General features: G+C 42.0%; 1 protein-coding gene and 2 non-coding genes across 3 annotated transcripts in view; 2 read left to right on the forward strand and 1 right to left on the reverse strand.

The window, feature by feature from the left end:
• The first annotated feature begins 6,725 nt into the window (after window positions 1-6,725).
• Window positions 6,726-6,797, forward strand: Trnah-gug. The gene has a single exon. It is a non-coding gene; the product is annotated as a tRNA-His (tRNA).
• Window positions 6,798-9,577: 2,780 nt separating this feature from the next.
• Window positions 9,578-9,649, reverse strand: Trnap-agg. The gene has a single exon. It is a non-coding gene; the product is annotated as a tRNA-Pro (tRNA).
• A 6,924-nt stretch (window positions 9,650-16,573) lies between these two features.
• The window catches only part of LOC121874446 (hypoxia up-regulated protein 1-like), a 33,109-nt gene continuing 30,161 nt past the window's right edge, over window positions 16,574-19,521 (forward strand). The window contains exon 1 of the mRNA XM_042378566.1: window positions 16,574-16,730. The gene's annotated coding sequence lies outside the window, so the exon portion shown is untranslated. The remainder of the gene's footprint in view (window positions 16,731-19,521) is intronic.

The raw sequence follows: 19,521 nt of genomic DNA on the forward strand, positions 1-19,521 counted from the left end.
GTAATGTTTTTCTGTTCACCTATTCCGTGTGTGTGTGTGTGTGTGTGAACAAGAGTTTAAATACTGATTGTGTTTGTGATTGAACACACAGATGCATAGGGTACCCCACAGGGGTGGGGAGGGGGGCAATCTGCCCAGGGTCCCCGACATAAGGGGGCCCCCAAACGATGAGAGATATATAGGTGCACGCAAACTATTAGCATTGAAAAATTTGACGTCTATAATTCTGAAGATGTAATAATAATAGGTAGAGTAAACTTTGATCTTGGAAAGTGACCACTGAGGGCCCCCTCTTAATTCTGCTCTGGGCCCCCTCTAAGCTCTGAGGGCCCCGTGGGTGCATGTGGATGACAGTGGGCATGTGGGCTCACAACACAATGTGAATGATTGTGGGTGTTTGTAAATTAATAATATTAAATAAAATCATACAGGTTTACAATTTGGTTTGACATGAATATAATCTCTGCAGGTATACAGTTCATCATGTGTACAGCATAGGCAATACAGGTATAAGGAGTACAGTGGGAGAATGAAGTGTCTTCCCAGGACTTTGATGAATATATTGCAGAATGGTGAGCCATTTGACACACACGTGTAGAGCCCATTAACAGTTGGCAGGTGACGAGGAACCTTGGAAAGATCACCAATGACACTGTTCATTGTGTCGGGTAATCATATTTCTTTATACTTTAGCTACAGCTGGGAATATACAGTACTTCATACCTGATTGTCAGCGGTGTTACCGGAGAGAGGCGCTTCCCAAGAAGTGTAGTCGCACTACAGTGGAGGATGATCCAGGCATTGCTGGGGAAGTCCTTGAAAAGCTACAGCTGGACGACCAAGACCTGCAACTAGTGGTCGAGTGGATGAACCAGAGCTCAGTGCGGCCAGCCTGGGAGACGATCTCTGGAGCAAGTCCGACGACTAAAAACTACTGGGCTCAGTGGGACGCTCTTCGGCTGAATAATGGTCTGCTGCAGCGCCATTGGGTGACTACCAATGGCCTCGACAGGTACTGACTGACAGTACTTCCCCGGAAGATGAGGTCAGAGATCCTGAGGGAAATGCACAACGATCCAGCCAGTGGACATCTGGGTGTGAAGAAGACCCCAAGTCGCCTGCGGCAAAGTTTTACTGGGTTGGCATGTGTAGGAATGTGGAAGAATGGTGCCGTTCATGCCATGTCTGTTGTGCCAAGAAGGGACCAAAGCTACACACACGTGCTTCACTGCAGCTGTACCCTGCAGGTGTACCAGTGGAGAGAGTAGCAGTGGATATTACAGGACCTCTGCCACTCACTGCAGATGGGAATAGGTACATCTGTGGGGCCATGGTTTACTTTACTAAGTAGCCAGAAGCTTATGCCATCCCAAATCAGGAAGCCACGACTGTTGGTGGACCAGTTCTTCTGCCGGTTTGGTGTGGCCGACGAGTTGCACTCGGACCAGGGCAGAAACTTCGAGTCAGCTGTGTTCAGCGAGTGCTGTAAACTGTTGGGCATAAGGAAGACTAGGACCACTCCACTTCGGCCATAGTCAGACGGAATGGTGAAAAAGTTTAATTTGACCTTGGGGCAAAAACTGGCCAAAGCTGAGGGGCACACAGAATGGGACCAGAAGCTGCCTGCTCTGCTGATGGTATATCGGTCGGCTGCCCACGTGTCAACTGAATACACACTGGCAGAACTGATGCTGGGTCACGAACTGCGGCTGCCAGAGGACCTGCTGACAAAGAAGACCCTGATGAAGAACTTCCTGAAGAAACCAGCAGTTACGTCAAAAGCCTTCAAGAAAAGTTGGCAGAGGTCCACCATCAAGTCCGAGGAGCTCTGGAGTTCTCGGGTGAAGTGATGAAGCGCAACCATGAGGTCAAAGCAAGCCAAGTCTGTTACAAGGACGGTGATAAAGTCTGGTTGTATAACTCTCTGTGGAGTCCATGGGAAGGACCATACATTGTAGTGGAACGCCTTTCAGGTGTGACCTACCGGATCAGGGGAAGAAGGAAGGCTCAGCCGAAGGTAGTCCACGTCAATCGTCCGTGGCAGTATCATGGGCCAAGGCAGTACACCCGGGAAGACTCTGGGGAGCAGCCACCTACCACCAACAAGGACCAGACTGGAGATCCTGGAAGAACTCAGTACCGTACCTATCCAGGGAACCCGACCATGGACCAGGAAGAGGAACACTGTTCCCTCTTAGCGGAATTGGATGTGACAGGAGAGGGGGACTGATCTGAGGATGTGACTGAGGTTACTGTGCCAAGGGAGAACTCTGAAGACATCCCAGTATATCGGCGGAAGCAGTGATAGACGAGAAGACCTACCAAGTTTCAGGATTTTCATGTATAAAGTGGATATGTGTGTGTCGGGAAGACACAAGAATTAGGGAAGGGGAAGTGTTATGCCGAGGCATAATTTCGTATTAGAATTTTGTAAACTAGGTGTTTTGATTGTTTCTGTCCCATGCAGCAGTTATTTGGGCAAATTAAGTTAAATTTTCGTGTATATAGTGATATATTAATTGTGTAAGAATATTCTAAAATGTATTGAATAAATTTTGTTCTGATTTACTTATTATTGTAAGCCTCGATCAGAGTAGAACGTCCTAGAATTTACCAGACGTCTATGGGTGATTCTAGGATGTTCGAGAAGCGTCTGGCGAGGTGTATATAAACGGGCGCGGGCTACCTAGGAGGGACAATTGTTGTTCAAGTATTGTGGAATTGTTGTGATTAATATAAAGTGAGAAGATTAAGGAATAGTACACTAGTAATGTGCTGACTATGTATTCGAAGTGTGGACTCAAGCTGTGAAGACATAACCCTGTTAGCAGTGTTGCGAAGAATTACTGTTTATTAAAGAAGACTGCAGTGCACAAGTGTGTTCATGTAACCTAGTAGAAATCTACCTGCCTATTGCTTGTCTGTACACTGATACCGATCGTCGGGAAATTACCGGAGATTGGCGGGACAGCCAGTGGTAATTCGACAACACTTGTGAGACATCTACTGCTTCTGTACAGACGACCCTAGCCGCTGGTAACCAGTGGTGGAAGCTGGGTAAGCTGTGGAAGGACATAACATTAGGAAAATATTTCCAATGACATGCTAATTTTATTTTATTTGATATTAAATCGTGTATTTTTATGGTGTTCTTTGTTATATATATATATATATATATATATATATATATATATATATATATATATATATATATATATATATATATATATATATATTCTTTTCTTTTAAGTTATTTGTTATTTACTGGGTTTTTTTACAACACATGAATCACGACCAGTACACACGTGAAAACAATAAAATAAATTAGTCACCCACTAATTACAACCATTTTCTATGATTACGATAATTATATATTTTTTTAATAGTTATCCAGGACCATTTATAGAAAATGTTCTTTATGGTGTCGCACCCTCCATAGATGGCGCGTCAATTGGAGGCCCAGTAGAAAATAATAGGTTTAAGGGGAGTTCAATATCCTTCCTCTATAACCCTTTCTAGAGACTGTCCAAGGAATATTTCCTTGAGACTGCCAGTTGATTGAAAACGTCCAAAGGAGTCAACAGATTGGTGCCTGCGGCCCTGCGTTACACACCTCAGTCATCCAGAAAATTAGAATGCTTGCAATTGTCTAGCTTATACTAAAGGCAAAGCATCCCTTCGGTGTTTTATTCTGGCTAAAGCCTCCTGTCCGCTAAAGGATTAATACTGAGTAATCTCCTCCGAGGACTATCAATTTAATTGTTCTCAGAGGACATTACTCACTGTCAGTTGAGTGTCTTATCTGTAGTTGGCGAACGCCCGTTCCACTAGAGGTCACAGCTTAAGGTTGAAGTGAAGAAGCTACATGTTCAGAAAATTGTCAGGGCAAACATTTTTGGCTTGAGATTTGTGAACTCTTGGAACAATCTGCCAGAGAATGTTATAACGGCATCAAGTGTGACTTGGCCAACTTTGGCGCAGGTACAGATACGGTCTGGTACAGTCTCACCCAAAAGTTCGTTAACTCTCCCAGCCAGCTATTGCTGCACTGCCTGCTTCAGATGTATGAAGTTGAGTCTGTTACTTCGAACCTTTAGATTCATTCGTACCGGTTTTATGTTCTGGTTGATACTGAGACAGTTTCAAACATCTGAAGCAGGCAGTGCAGCAATAGCTGGTTGGGAGAGTTAACTAACTTTTGGGTGAGACTGTACCAGTACATGCCCAGTCCTTGACAACAGTGTGGAAGAGACCTGACCGACCGTCCAAGCAGTTTTAACGAGCGCGATAAGGATAAAGTAAGTATAGTGACAATATACTTAAACAGAGCAGGTACACATTAAGGTAATAATAATAATAATAATAATAATAATAATTAACGGTTTATTGAAAAAGTTCTGCAGCCCGAAGGCTGAAAATATACATTGGACATAAATGACTTATTACATACATTGGTGGTTTAACAAAAGCCTTCATTAGAGAAAGGTAAAGGAACATACAGTGAATATACAGATTAATGTAGGTGTTGAACAGCAAACACGTAGTGGAGTAACTCCCTCCCAGATGGTGTTAGGAGGGACCTCACGTGGTGTAGTAGTTCCCTCACAGATGGTGTTATGGGGGACCTGACGTGGTGTAGTAGTTTCCTCACAGATGGTGTTATGGGAGACCTGACGTGGTGTAGTAATTCCCTTACAGATGGTGTTATGAGGGACCTCACGTGGTGTAGTAATTCCCTCACCGATGGTGTTCTGAGGGGCCTGACGTAGTGTAGTAACTCCCTCACAGATGGTGTTATGGGGGACCTGACGTGGTGTAGTAATTCCCTCACAGACGGTGTTATGAGGGACCTCACGTGGTATAGTAATTCCCTCACAGGTGGTGTTATGAGGGTCCTGACATGCTGTAGTAATTCCCTCACATATGGTGTTATGGGGGACCTGACGTGGTGCAGTAATTCCCTCTCAGATGGTGTTATATGAGTGAGGTGTGGTCCCAGGCCTTCCTATCGTAGGCGGATTAACACATCGCTAGTTGTTGTTGGGTCTCAAGGGCAGTTATCACTGGGTACCTGGGACCTCACTGTGTGAAGGTTAACTTGGGTACGACTTAGCTGTTACCGTTGAGTTGTTCTCACTGACTTAAGCACTGTTCACCACTGTTCACCTCTCTTCAACACTGGTTCCATTACTGGGGGAGATGGGTAACACCAGAAGTTATTCGATTTCGTTAATTTTTTCCACAGATGTCCTTATCATTATAGTAAGTATTTTAAAAGTTTTGGCCATCTCCAAGATTAATGCCCAAAGGAGGGCCACCTGACTGCAGGGCACCTGCAATGTGGCACCTCAGTTACCCCGAGAGATTAGAACGCCTGCAAATGCATAGCTTATACAGTACTTCAGACGAGCAAGGGGCGAGTGGGCGACTTAATTGAAGTTGATGAACCTCTCAGAGTGTCCATACCTTGAGCTGGCGGACGTCCACCTCAAGTGTCACAGTTCAAGTTTGAAGAAGCCGCAAGTCCAGAAAACTGTGAGGGCAAACTCTTTTGGAGTGAGAATTGTGAACTCTTGGAATAATCTGCCAGAGAGTATTGTGACGGCACCGAGTGTGAGCTCATTCAAAACAAGACTTGACCAACACTGGTTCAGGTAGTCGCGTTCAAGATTCTTTGAACACTGCTCGAGACACCTGGCAACTCAAGGCCGTTTGTTTACTATAGTACGTAGTTAAAATTATGAATGAATGTAAAAGGTTATCGGTGATTGGTTATGTAGGGGTATGTGGTATTGGTTCACACTCAGGATGGGATGGAGAAAGGAAACTCACAATGTGCTCACTGTATACATATTGTATTGGGTGTACGATGCAGCTTGTTGCTGGGTAGGTAGCATGGTAATAAGCGTTGAGTAGAGAGAGCTGGGTGGTGAGGGTGCCCAGAGGAGGGACACGCAGCTTGAGGGACGCCAAGGTCACTGGCGGGAGCGGCAGCCGCCCGGCTGGCGCGGAGGAGGAGGTGTTGCTTGCTGGTGGCACTGGGTAGAAAGAGGCTGGTCACAGCGGTGTCAGGCCTTATAAGGCGGGGGTAGGCGTGGGTAGATAGTTGACCCCCGCTCCGTGGGCGGCGCTGGAGGCGTAGGCTGGGGAATTCGAGAAGGTTCGGTGCTTGTAGGGGAGGAATCCACTACAATACTCCCCTTCCCCTCCGGGCGCGGCGGGAGGCTGGAGGTTGGCAGAGTTGCGTGCCACATGTGAGGCAGAACGGGCGGTGCATGCCACATGTGGGACATAACGGCGAGGGCGTGGATGAGCCGGCCGCTAGGGGGTGGGGGGCAACTCTGTCTAGATACACGAGATCTGTGGGAGAAAAGAGGGAGAAGGAGGGGTGTGGAGGCGATGAATGTTGTGCTTCCCTCGCAACAGGTACAGAGTCCTCAGATGCGCCTGCTGGGGTGTGTGGGTCTGGGTCAGGAGCAGGGGCTGTGCGTCAGGAAGAGGGTCCATGACAGCAGCAGGGTGCAGGACAGTTGCAGGGTGCAGGACAGTAGCAGTGAGGTACACAAATAATATACAGGCAGTAGATGATGTACTAAACAATGGTACAACATGTCGTCCTGGTAACATTGGTTATAAGATTCAAGGTGAACAAAATTTATAGTGGCCACAATATTTTAATGTGAACAAATATTTTATTGGACACGTTCCGTAGTACGTCATCGGTGGCCGTGATCGTATAGTGGTTAGTACATTGCGTTGTGGCCGCAATAACCCAGGTTCGAATCCTGGTCACGGCAGAGGTGAACGTTTTCCAGGAAGTCGTGAGGTTTTAAGAGTTTCCTGTGTGGTGAGTATTGTAGGTTTTAAGAGTTTCCTGTGTGGTGAGTATTGTAGGTCTTAAGAGTTTCCTGTGTGGTGAGTATTGTAGGTCTTAAGAGTTTCCTGTGTGGTGAGTATTGTAGGTCTTAAGAGTTTCCTGTGTGGTGAATATTGTATGTTTTAAGAGTTTCCTGTGTGGTGAGTATTGTAGGTTTTAAGAGTTTCCTGTGTGGTGAGTATTGTAGGTCTTAAGAGTTTCCTGTGTGGTGAGTATTGTAGGTTTTAAGAGTTTCCTGTGTGGTGTAGTATTGTAGGTATTGTAGGTTTTAAGAGTTTCCTGTGTGGTGAGTATTGTAAGTTTTAGAGTTTCCTGTGTGGTAGTATTGTAGGTTTAAGAGTTTCCTGTGTGGTGAGTATTGTAGGTTTTAAGAGTTTCCTGTGTGGTGAGTATTGTAAGTTTAAGAGTTTCCTGTGTAGTAGTGTGTGTAGTCTTAGAGTTTCCTGTGTGGTGAGTATTGTAGGTTTTAAGAGTTTCCTGTGTGGTGAGTATTGTAGGTCTTAAGAGTTTCCTGTGTGGTGAGTATTGTAGGTTTTAAGATTTTCCTGTGTGGTGAGTATTGTAGGTCTTAAGAGTTTCCTGTGTGGTGAGTATTGTAGCTTTTAAGAGTTTGCTGTGTGGTGAGTATTGTAGGTTTTAAGAGTTTCCTGTGTGGTGAGTATTGTAAGTTTTAAGAGTTTCCTGTGTGGTGAGTATTGTAAGTTTTAAGAGTTTCCTGTATAGTGAGTATTGTAGGTCTTAAGAGTTTCCTGTGTGGTAAGTATTGTAGGTTTTAAGAGTTTCCTGTGTGGTGAGTATTGTAAGTTTTAAGAGTTTCCTGTGTAGTGAGTATTGTAGGTCTTAAGAGTTTCCTGTGTGGTAAGTATTGTAGGTTTTAAGAGTTTCCTGTGTGGTGAGTATTGTAAGTTTTAAGAGTTTCCTGTGTAGTGAGTATTGTAGGTTTTAAGAGTTTCTTGTGTGGTGAGTATTGTAGGTCTTAAGAGTTTCCTGTGTGGTGAGTATTGTAGGTTTTAAGAGTTTCCTGTGTGGTGAGTATTGTAAGTTTTAAGAGTTTCCTGTGTGGTGAGTATTGTAGGTTTTAAGAGTTTCCTGCGTGATGAGTATTGTAGGTTTTAAGAGTTTCCTGTGTAGTGAGTATTGTAAGTCTTAAGAGTTTCCTGTGTGGTGAGTATTGTAGGTTTTAAGAGTTTCCTATGTGGTGAGTATTGTAGGTCTTAAGAGTTTCCTGTGTGGTGAGTGTTGTAGGTTTTAAGAGTTTCCTGCGTGGTGAGTCTTGTAGGTTTTAAGAGTTTCCTGTGTGGTGGGTATTGTAAGTTTTAAGAGTTTAGTATTGTAGGTTTTGAGAGTTTCCTGTGTGGTGAATATTGTAGAGTTTTAGGTAGGTTTTAAGAGTTTCCTGTGTGGTGAGTATTGTAAGTTTTAAGAGTTTCCTGTGTGGTGAGTATTGTAGGTTTTAAGAGTTTCCTGCGTGGTGAGTATTGTAGGTTTTAAGAGTTTCCTGTGTAGTGAGTATTGTAAGTCTTAAGAGTTTCCTGTGTGGTGAGTATTGTAGGTTTTAAGAGTTTCCTATGTGGTGAGTATTGTAGGTCTTAAGAGTTTCCTGTGTGGTGAGTGTTGTAGGTTTTAAGAGTTTCCTGCGTGGTGAGTCTTGTAGGTTTTAAGAGTTTCCTGTGTGGTGGGTATTGTAAGTTTTAAGAGTTTCCTGCGTGGTGAATATTGTAGGTTTTGAGAGTTTCCTGTGTGGTGAATATTGTAGGTTTTAAGAGTTTCCTGTGTGGTGGGTATTGTAAGTTTTAAGAGTTTCCTGTGTGGTGAGTATTGTATTTCTTAAGAGTTTTCTGTGTGGTGAGTATTGTAGGTTTTAAGAGTTTCCTGTGTGGTGAGTATTGTAGGTTTTAAGAGTTTCCTGTGTGGTGAGTATTGTATTTCTTAAGAGTTTTCTGTGTGGTGAGTATTGTAGGTTTGAATACTCAGCAGCTGCCTCGTTGGCGCAATTCACCTCCCTGTGTGGAATGTGGTCAGATATATACCGTACGTATATACGGTAATTATGTATATATTAGGCGCCTCTTCTTGGGTCAAGGACTAGCTGTTCCCTCTTGTCCGTACTTAGTAATCATTAAAAATAAATTAAAATTGGGAAAATTGTTTTGCATGATTGTTCGTATGAAAAAGTTATTGTCCATGCATAAATTTCAGATGAACACGTCACCTATCACCACTTGAGACAAAAGTAATTTATGGATATTTTTATCCTGCAGAAATTTTTCTTGTACATGAGAGGTTCTGGCTCAAAGCACTTCGTTTAGCCATTGAACCACTGAAGTGACCCCATATAACTTCTCTCCAGCGTAAGGGGTTTATTAATATGGATAGGCAGGATCGTCGGTAAGCGGCCTATTTGGCAGCCCCGTCCAGGGCTAGCCCCCGGGACCTCTCACACTCAAAACACCCCGAGACCAAGTGGCAGACAATACGTGGTCCTGGAAATTGCATGATGTAACTGATTACAGTACTCATTTTCAGATAATTATTAAATCTGGACTATCTGTTAGTAAAGCCAGAACCTCTCGCTCAAGAGGCAAGAATCATACCTCCATACCATCAAGGCCGCTCGTCAAAACGTAGGCATTTTGCGGTCATGAAGTTCAAAGTTACAGTATGTACAATTTAAAAAGAAAAAAAATTATAAAAGCAGCTGGGCCTGTCCGGGAGTTGAACCCGGGACCTCTCGCACCCTAAGCGAGAATCATACCCCTAGACCAACAGGCCACCGTTTGCCCCGACGGATATCTTAAACCAATTTCACTTCATATCTTTTGTTTCGAAATCATTTTATTTCTTTGTATATTCTTTCTGCTGGAATTGGATGATGATGTCAAGCCTGGTCCAGATCTTTGTCCATTATTAAAGTAAAGCTGCTTAATAAGCAATTTATTTTTTAGGTTCATCATCTGCTGTCACACCTGAGTATAACCTTGCATAAATAGAATTTTTTGTATTTTTCCATTAGTGCACACAACTTTCCTACCCCAAATCTATTATCATATTCGAAAAAGACGTCAAATTCTAAGGTAATTTTCCTCTATTACATTACCGTCGCAAACGTATCATAATGGAGACAGTGCATGCCAAATATTTCTCTATTTTCTTCCATTAATCTTCTGCCATTATCGCCTACCCGTCCTCCCCTCTGCGCGTTCCCGTACACTGCTGTGTTTACGTACTGCTAGTGTACATTTTCTAGGAAGGATGATTGTGATATTTTTTAAAATATCATTATGGAAAATATTGTAATATTATTTTGTTCTTGTTTGTAAGTATCATTTTAGTTTATTTCATTATTCGGATAAAACCACCATGTTATATTATATTATGTTCATTGTTGTTTCCTCCTTGAATTCTTACTTTACTTTTATCCTCTTCGCCACTGATCGGCTCGTTAGCCGCTTGGGCGATCGGTCACGTCTCTGTTACGCACTGATGGCAAGTACTGGGCATGCACCGGCTCCTGAATGTACCTGAACCTGCTCCAGTGTTGGTCAAGTCTTGTCTTGAAAGAGCTCACACTCGGTGCCGTCACAACACTTTCCGGTAGATTGATCCAAGAGTTCACTCCGAAAGTTTGCCCTCACAGTTTTCTGGACTTGCAGCTTCTTCAATCTTGAGTTGTGACCCCTTGTAGGGCGAGCGTCCGCCAGCGCCAAGTAAGGACACTCGACTGAGTAGTGCCCCTTGAGATGCTTATACACTTCAATTAGGTCACTCCTTGCCCGTCTGTAGTATAAGCTAGGCAAGTTCAGGCGCTCCAATCTCTTAGGGTAGCTGAGGTGCCGAAGTGCAGGCACCAGTCTGGTGGCCCTCCTTTGAACATTTTCAACCAACTGACAGTCCCTACCATATCTCGGGGACCAGACAGGGTGACAATTCTCCAGATGGGGAAGCACTTCACTCTTGAAAATCGTTACGAGGGACGGACCGTCTAGATTTCTGAACGACCTTCTTATAAGACCCAATAATTTATTTGCCTGATTTACATTCTTCTCGCAATGGCCCAAGGACTTCAGCTCATTGCCAACACACACACCTAGGTCCTTCTCACATTCAGTCTCAAATAGTGCAGTTTCTTCATCCCATTGGGACATATGATACGCCTCTTTATCGTTGGTACGCCCCAGGTGCATCCTCTTACACTTCGTGACATTGAATCTCAGCAGCCATTTCTTCGACCATTCTTGGAGCCCACAGAGGTCCTTCTGCAGCTCTTCACAGTCCGCTTGGTTCTTGATATCCCGAAATCACTTGGCGTCATCGGCAAACATTTGTATGGAGGAGTGTACAACGTCAGGCATGTCATTTATGAAACAAACAAACAACAGCGGGCCCAACACACTGCCCTGTGGTACCCCGCTTGTGACAGGTACGGATGATGATTTCGTGCCATTAATCACCACACAGGGCACTTAATAGGGGCCTGAGGCACAGATCAGCTTGGGGCCCCCTACCCTCAAGGTATATATATATATATATATATATATATATATATATATATATATATATATATATATATATATATATATATATATATATATATATATATATATATATATATATATATATAGCAAGAACAAAATATACTACAATTTATCAATGATTTCATCAATACTAAGCGTCTGCAAAATAACACATTCAATGTTCTTAAGAGACAGAAAATTGAGAAGTTGCTAAGACATCGTTGAACGAAGTTCATATTTTATATGCTTCAACTTCGAGAATGTTGGATTTGGGGCCCCTTAGAGTCGGGGGGAATGTGGCCAGTGCCTCAAGTGCCTCATGGTTAATCCGGCACTGTCACCACACACTGCTTGCGGTCATGTAGAAAGTCTTCTATCACGCTAGGACATTTCCCCGAATTCCGTACCCTTCCAGTTTGATTTTCAGCCTTTCGTGGGGTACACTGTCGAAAGCCTTGGCAAAATCTAGGTAAATATTGTCGATATTACCACCCCGTTCCAGAATATGGGTCCAATTACCCTGTAGTGGATTCCTCCCCTACAAACGCTGTTTGTCGCTGCCTAGCCGACCCCACGATTCCACTGGCCTGCCCTCGTGGTCTAGGTCAGCGACCAGCGCCGCCTTACATGACGGAGGTCAACTATTAAGCCACGCCTACCTCCGCTATATAAGACCTCACCTCGTGGTGACCTACCTCTTTCTACCTACAGCCACCAGCAAGCAACATCTCTCAACACCTCCTCCTTCGCTCCTGCCTCCAGCCGGCGACCATGGCGACCTACAAGCTGGTCCTCCTCTGGGCACCCTCACCAACCAGCTCTCTCTACATCACGCTTGTAACCATGCTGCCTACCCAGCACCAAGCTGCATTGCACATCCAATACAACATGTATACAGAGAGCACATTGTGAGTTTCCTTTCTCCATCCCATCCTGAGTGTGAACCAACATCTCATAACCCAACAACCCAATAACTTGAGCAATTGTGTTAAGCAGGAGCGCCCCTGCATAAAACCGTGTTGGCAATCCTTTACAAGGTTGTTTCGTATTAGATGTTCCATTGCGGCATCTCTGATAATACTCTCAAGTACCTTACATATTATGCTGGTCAGGCTCACCGGTCTATAGTTGTTCGTGGAGTGACGATCGCCATTCTTGAAGATAGGACTCACATAAGCCATTTTCCAATCACTGGGGACCTTTTGTTCATCCTGGCATTTACAGAACAGGATCTTCAGGGGCTCGGCAAGCTCGTTGCACAACTCTCTTAGCACTCTAGGATGCACCATGTCAGGGCCGGGACTTTTATGAACCTTTAGCTTTGACAGTTTATTTCTAATACCCTCTTCTGTGAACACAATGTGTGTCAGTGCTGTGTCGAACCGTCTGTCCTCAAATGCAGGAAGGTTAATTGCATCCTCTCCTGTGAACACCGAGGAAAAGAAGCTGTTCAATGCCTCAGCTTTATCCTGGTCAGAATCTGCGTAACTACCATCTTCAAGCCTCAGGTCTGATACTCCTACTCGCATTTTTAATTTCGACTTTGCATAGCGGTAAAACGTCTTTGGGTTTGACCTGACCTCGCTTGCAACCAGCCTCTGGAACTCATTTTCAGCCCTTCCACATTCCATCTTTGCTTGGTTTCTGGCTCTTACATACATCCTCCTTCTTGCTCATCATTTGACCAAACCCACGTCTTGAATATCTGGGTTTTCTTCTTAACCTTGTCGACCGCCGCATGGTTCATGTGTAGGGATCCCCTCATATTCCTAAAGGCACTGGGTTTGGTCTTGGGTATACATTTATTGATCAAATGGGTCACTTTATTAGTTATGATATTGAGCGTAGTGTCTGTGTTCTTGTGCCTTAATGAGTTAGGCCAGTGGATACCCTTCATCTCTTCCCTCATCCCATCGCATTTTCCCTTGTAATATTTGCATCTTGGCCTGGCCTTATCCTGAACTTGGTAACAGTTAAATCTGAATGACAACATGATATGGTGACTGGTGCCAACTGGGGCAAGTTGGCACTAGTTGGCACTAAGACGAACTTGATGATCTGATGTAATCTCTGTCCAATTTCTGCAGCTCAACAACGAAGGCCCGAATGCCGAACACGCTTTGTTACAGACACGACCCGACCCGACCCGCGCCTGGCGCCCTTCATCACACAACATTTGCTTTTGTGTTATTTCAGATATGTAGTGAAATGAGTCAAGTAAAGCTTGGATGTAGCAACCAAATGTTTTATTTACCACAATAATCTATACTAAACGTAAGGTCACGTGACTTTTATTTGTTAAATAACTACAACACAGTACATTATCATTCGTTATGCGTTTTATTGAAATAAAATAAACTGCTATGTCAATAGCCAATAGATTAGTGCGCAACCTAGCCATACTAATCTGAAGTGAACAGGTCATTTCCACAATGGTATATTATACAAGTTTATCCTGATGTAATTTGTCGTAAAGTATAATTACATGAGTATGAGCTTTCGTTCTCTCTCGGCCTCACTTCCCAGAGAAAACGAAAGCTTGTATGTTACTTTATCCTCTTCACGGACCTTTTATATCTCTTCACCACTGATAGACTCGTTAGCCGCTTGAGCGGTCGGTCACGTTTCTATTACGCACTGTTAGCAAGTACTGGGCATGCACTGTGTTCTATATTACTGAACAAATAATTGTTTAAAGGAATAGTTTATATTATTACAGCAACAACTGTATTTATTTAGTTTAAATGTTGATTATTTATATGTAGACTCTGTAGGGAGGTGGATTTTTATGGAGACTCACTGTAATCGAGAGCAGGAACTAGACATGGGATTTAGACGACTGTGCCTCAATCTCTCCTACATAAATAGCCTTAAGAAATGAAGACACCACAGAATATGGCGACGAAGATGGGATCGCTTTGCACAGTAATATATAACACACTGGCTCCTGAAAGTATCTGTACCTCCTTCAGGCAGTGTTGATTAAGTCTGATCTTGAAAGAGCTGACATTCGGTGCCGTCACAACACTGGTAGATTATTCCAAGAGTTGACAATGGACTAGTTGACGGCTCTGGGTAAACACAAGAAATACACTGTCATGTTAGGTAGAATGATACGATTTATATAAGTTGTAATAAAAGTTTAGAGTCACTAGTTTCAAACTCACCGCTGCAGTCGGAGGTAGTAGAAAGAATGGCCTCTTCAGACCCAAAATGCCACGTTCAGATAAGTTTTAAGTGTGGTTTTTGTTGCAGGGTCTCAATTGTTTCTCTTACCACTGACAACACAACATACATATATTGTTTCTCACTTTTAATCTTTTTTTATGGTTCTTTATTATTATTATTATTATTATTAGTAGTAGTAGTAGTATTTTTATTATTATTATTATTATTATTATTATTATTATTATTATTATTATCATTATTATTAATATTATTATTATTATTATTATTATTATTATTATTATTATTATTACAGTATATTTTTCGCCCCCCAGGCCCCGATGTAGGTCAGTGACCTGTGCCCGGGTGGGCTAATCCCTGTAAAAAAAAAAATAATAAAAAAAAAGGTCTCTGGAACTTGGCCATATCATTCCTCTACGCCGCATTTTTAGTAAATAATTAACTGTAGGCCCCTGCCTATATGTCTGTTCTGGCCCGCAATGTCACTACTATGGCTAATTTATAATAAAAGACACAATTTGATCGTGATTTTTTTTTTCAAATAATAAGTTCAGACAAAATGAGGACGATTTTCACCTGTGACACTTTTAATGTATTTCACCCATAACCGAGATATGGAGAGTTGAAAATCAGAAGACTTGGCACTCAGATACAGACCCGAGGTAATTTTTACAGATTTGAAATAGGAACAAGTTAGTGAGGTTGGTTCTAATGCACTGCTTGAATGACTCCAGCTAACTTTTATTCGATAGAGTTGGGCAAATAACGCGTGAAAAATGATTAATTTATTTGATTTTATTTTGAATTTAGTTAAGAATTAGATTAGGTTAAGTTAGATTAGGTTCCTGTATTAATTCAAAATAACTTATATTGAGTTAGGTTAGTTTAAAAATAGTTATGAAAAATTTTTAAATTAAATTATTTGACATTGAATTTAGTTAAGGAATAGGTTATGTTAGGTCAGGTTTAGTGTAGGTAAAAAATATATTATTGTTTGCATTTCCCCAAATTTATTTAATATGTAGTACAGTACATTCATCTTTATTAGTCTAATTGGAGGACCTGAAGATTAGACACCCCAGCTTATTTCACCTGATTATTAAACATCTTAACGCGACCTGACTGGTTAGATTATATTAGTTTAGGAAAGCTTTAGTAAGGTTAAAGCTAAGTTAGGTTAAGTTAGGTCAATGAGGTAAGGTTTTATTAGGTTAACTTCTTTAATCATCATGTGAAATAAGCTGGGGTATCTCTTCGGTGAAATAAGGTACAGCACTGGGATCCACAATATTCGGTGAAATAAGCTGGGTGGCTAATCTTCAGATAAAATAAGCTGGGGTGGCTAATCTTCAGATGAAATAATCTGGGGTGGCTAATCTTCAGATGAAATAATCTGGGGTGGCTAATCTTCAGATAAAATAAGCTGGGTGGCTAATCTTCAGGTGATTGTATTTATTTTGGCTAGCATTAAAATTGAAGAGTGAAATTACGGAGAAATCATCATTAGTACTAAACCAACTACTTATAATGTAATTCTCGGTCACTCTAAATGCTAAAAATTCTTCATTGATATTATAATTAAACAAGGTAAGGCAAATTAGATGAAGAAATAGTTAAATAAAGTTAATATCATGGCAGAGAACTATAATTGATACAGGATCAGGTTAAATTGATTATCCATAACCTTTACTTTAGATTCCTAATATATCTAGCTTATGTAAAATTATAGATAGTATTTTTATTAGTCTATAAGTATGAATGAGAGAAAAAAATAAAAATATGATGAAATAAGCACTATGGCAGGTGACGTGTTGATTCACAATGAGGTTTATTATAAATACATAACACACAACGTATCTCATAATTCCATGTGTTTATAGATTATATTTAAATATCATTGGTAATCTAATTAATCCACATAAGGAAGGTAATATAGGAAAAATAAATAATGATTAAATACGACCAATATGGCAGTAGACAGAGGACCAATGAGGAGCCGCCACACCAAGTCATGTTATGGTAGCGGCTTGTGTGACCTGGACCCCGGCTACTACACTAACCCACGTTTTAGTTATATCCACGTCAACTATCACTCGCCTGGTACTGTGACTTGACCTGGAGGACCTGGAACATCACCACCACATATAGGATAGGTGATTATTACTTTTAAATTAAGGATAGTGAGAGTAATGATGTTTTTATTAGGTGACAGATTTCATTCTAGTAAATCAGCTGTTCAGTTTTAAGAGGAAGATTATTATTTTAATTACTGTTATCACCGCCATTTACATCATTCTCGGATTTATGTATGGGGAATTTGTAGATTGAGGACATTTTTGCATAATATACAGTAAAGGTTTTGTTAAGCTCTTGCAACGAGAACAAATCCGGGTAATCTTGAGGACCCTATTGGAAGTACTGTAAGCTTTTAATGTTCAGTTTATCTCTTGGTTTATTTTACGTCTCAGATAAGCTTATATCTATTGTTTAAACAAATCTATTTAAGCTTATATTGTTTAAGCTTATATCTATTTAAGCTTATATATATTGTTTAAGCTTATATCTATTGTTTAAGGTTATATATATTAAGGTAATATCTATTGTTTAAGCTTATATCTATTGTTTAAGCTTACATCTCTTGGTTAGATTAATGGCCCAGGTTGTACTGTAGGTACAGCAGCTGTATGTAAAATATCTGTCTAAGGGTATAGCAGCCTAATGCTCATAGGTGGTAGGCAGACTATACAATGTTAGTTACCGAGCCCGTTCCGACATAACCTAACCTAACCAGTGTGAATTTGTGTGTTACCTAAGGATTTTCTGTAATATTACTTGGGGTAAAAACATATTTTGGCATTGTCACTTTACTAGAATAATTACAGCAGTTTATTCTCCATTTACTAGTACAGTACCTTTTGGGGAAATAATAACATAAGAAAATAAGGAGTCTGCAATAGGCCGGTTGGCCTGTGCATGGCAGCTCCTGTTGAGAGTTACTACCACTCTATCATCCATGAATTTATCCAGCCTCCCTTTGAAACTTTCCAGCATTCCAGCACTTACTACAAAGTTGCTAAGCTTGTTCCACTCGTCCACCACCCTATTTGTAAACCAGTTCCTTCCTATCTCCCTCCTAAACCTAAACTTATCCAACTTGAATCCGTTGCTCCGAATTCCTATCCTGCTCGGATATTATAAGAACTTTATCTATATCCCTGTAGGGGTATCGAGATATTAATGTCGTCTAGCACTCAGGATGGAAGGAAAATCTAATGTGGTTTTCTTGTATAATATATAAATTATATGATAGACAGTCTGGTGCTGGAGGTGCTGTGTGGTGAGGGGCTGCTTGATAGAGACGTGCGGTGAGTAGCGTGTTGAAGGAGGTAGATGTGGAGGAGCTTCGTTAGAGAAGATGTTGCCTGTTGCTGGCCTCCTGGTTGAATGAAATGTTAACAGCGTGGAGCTTGCTGGAGGAGATGTTGCTTGTTCAGGAAAATGGGCAGAATGAGAGTTGGTTGGTGAGGAAGCTCAGAGAAGGACATGCTCGCTGGCGGGAGCGAGGACCGCCAGGCAGGCGGAGGAGAGGCGAGGGTCGCCAGGCAGCGGCAGAGGAGGAAGTGTTGCTTGTTCAAGAAGATTGGTCAGACTGAATCTCAAGGGAGAGACAGAGCTTATATACCCCGCAGCAGCCGCCATGAGTCATGGTGGGAAAACCCGAGAAGTAGCCGGTGAATAGTTTCGTTGCTAAGATACGGTAACATCTGGTTGGTTGCTAGGGAAGGTGGCACATTGGAATGCGATAGCAGGTGGTGAGCTGCTACGCAGTTGTAGGGGAGAAGTCCACTACATCCCCTTTATTGATTTCTTTCACCCACTTAAATACTTCTATCATATCTCCCCGCACTCTTCGTCTTTCTAGGGAATGCAAGTTTAGTTTCTTTAACCTATCCTGATATGGAAGGTTTCTAAGTCCCGGAATCATTTTCGTCATTCTTCGCTGCACCGACTCTAGTGAATTTATATCCATTCTATAATAGGGGCACCAGAACTGAACCGCATAATCGAGGTGTGGCCTGACTAGCGCAAGATATAGTTGAAATAAGACCTCTGCACTCTTATCACTTACACTTCTAGATATAAAACCCAATACTCTGTTTGCCTTATTTCGAACATTAACGCACTGTTTTCTAGGCCGTAGGTCCGGGCTTACAAGTACCCCTAGGTCTCTTTCACAAGTCGACTTCTCTAGGTTGATGTTGTTAAGGCTGTATATATTGACAGTATTTGTTCTTCCAATATTAAGTACACTGCACTTGCTGGTGTTGAATTTCATTTGCCATTTTTCAGACCACCCCTGCAGTTTATTTAGATCCTCCTTTAATGCATTTGCATTCTGCCCTGAATTAATCTGCCGCCCTATTTTGGTGTCATCCGCAAACTTGCTTATGTCACTGCTGATCCCAGTATCGAGATCGTTTATGTAGATTATGAACAAGAGTGGGCCTAGTACTGACCCCTGGGGAACCCCACTGGTTACATGACCCCACTCGGATTTAACACCATCTACGCTGACCCTCTTTGTTCTATCGGTGAGCCATGATTTTATCCAATTTAAAACTTTCCCCTCGATACCATGAGCCTTAATTTTTCTCAGAAGCCTCTGATGCGGTACTCTGTCAAATGCTTTGCTAAAGTATAAGTAAATAACATCGTAATTTTCGTCATTCTCTACTACCTCGAAGACTTTCCTAAAAAATGTCAGCAGATTTGTGAGACAAGATTTTCCATTTGTAAACCCATGTTGAGAGTCATAGATTAATTTGCTTTTCTCTAAATGCGATCGGATGTTATCTGCTATAATTGATTCAAGAAATTTCCCCACTACTGACGTCAAACTGATCGGCCGGTAATTTGACGCTGATGCTCTCTCCCTTTTTGAAT

The sequence above is a fragment of the Homarus americanus genome, unplaced genomic scaffold (assembly GCF_018991925.1).
Source record: "Homarus americanus isolate GMGI-L3 unplaced genomic scaffold, GMGI_Hamer_2.0 scaffold55640, whole genome shotgun sequence".
NCBI classification, from domain to species: Eukaryota; Metazoa; Arthropoda; class Malacostraca; order Decapoda; family Nephropidae; genus Homarus; species Homarus americanus.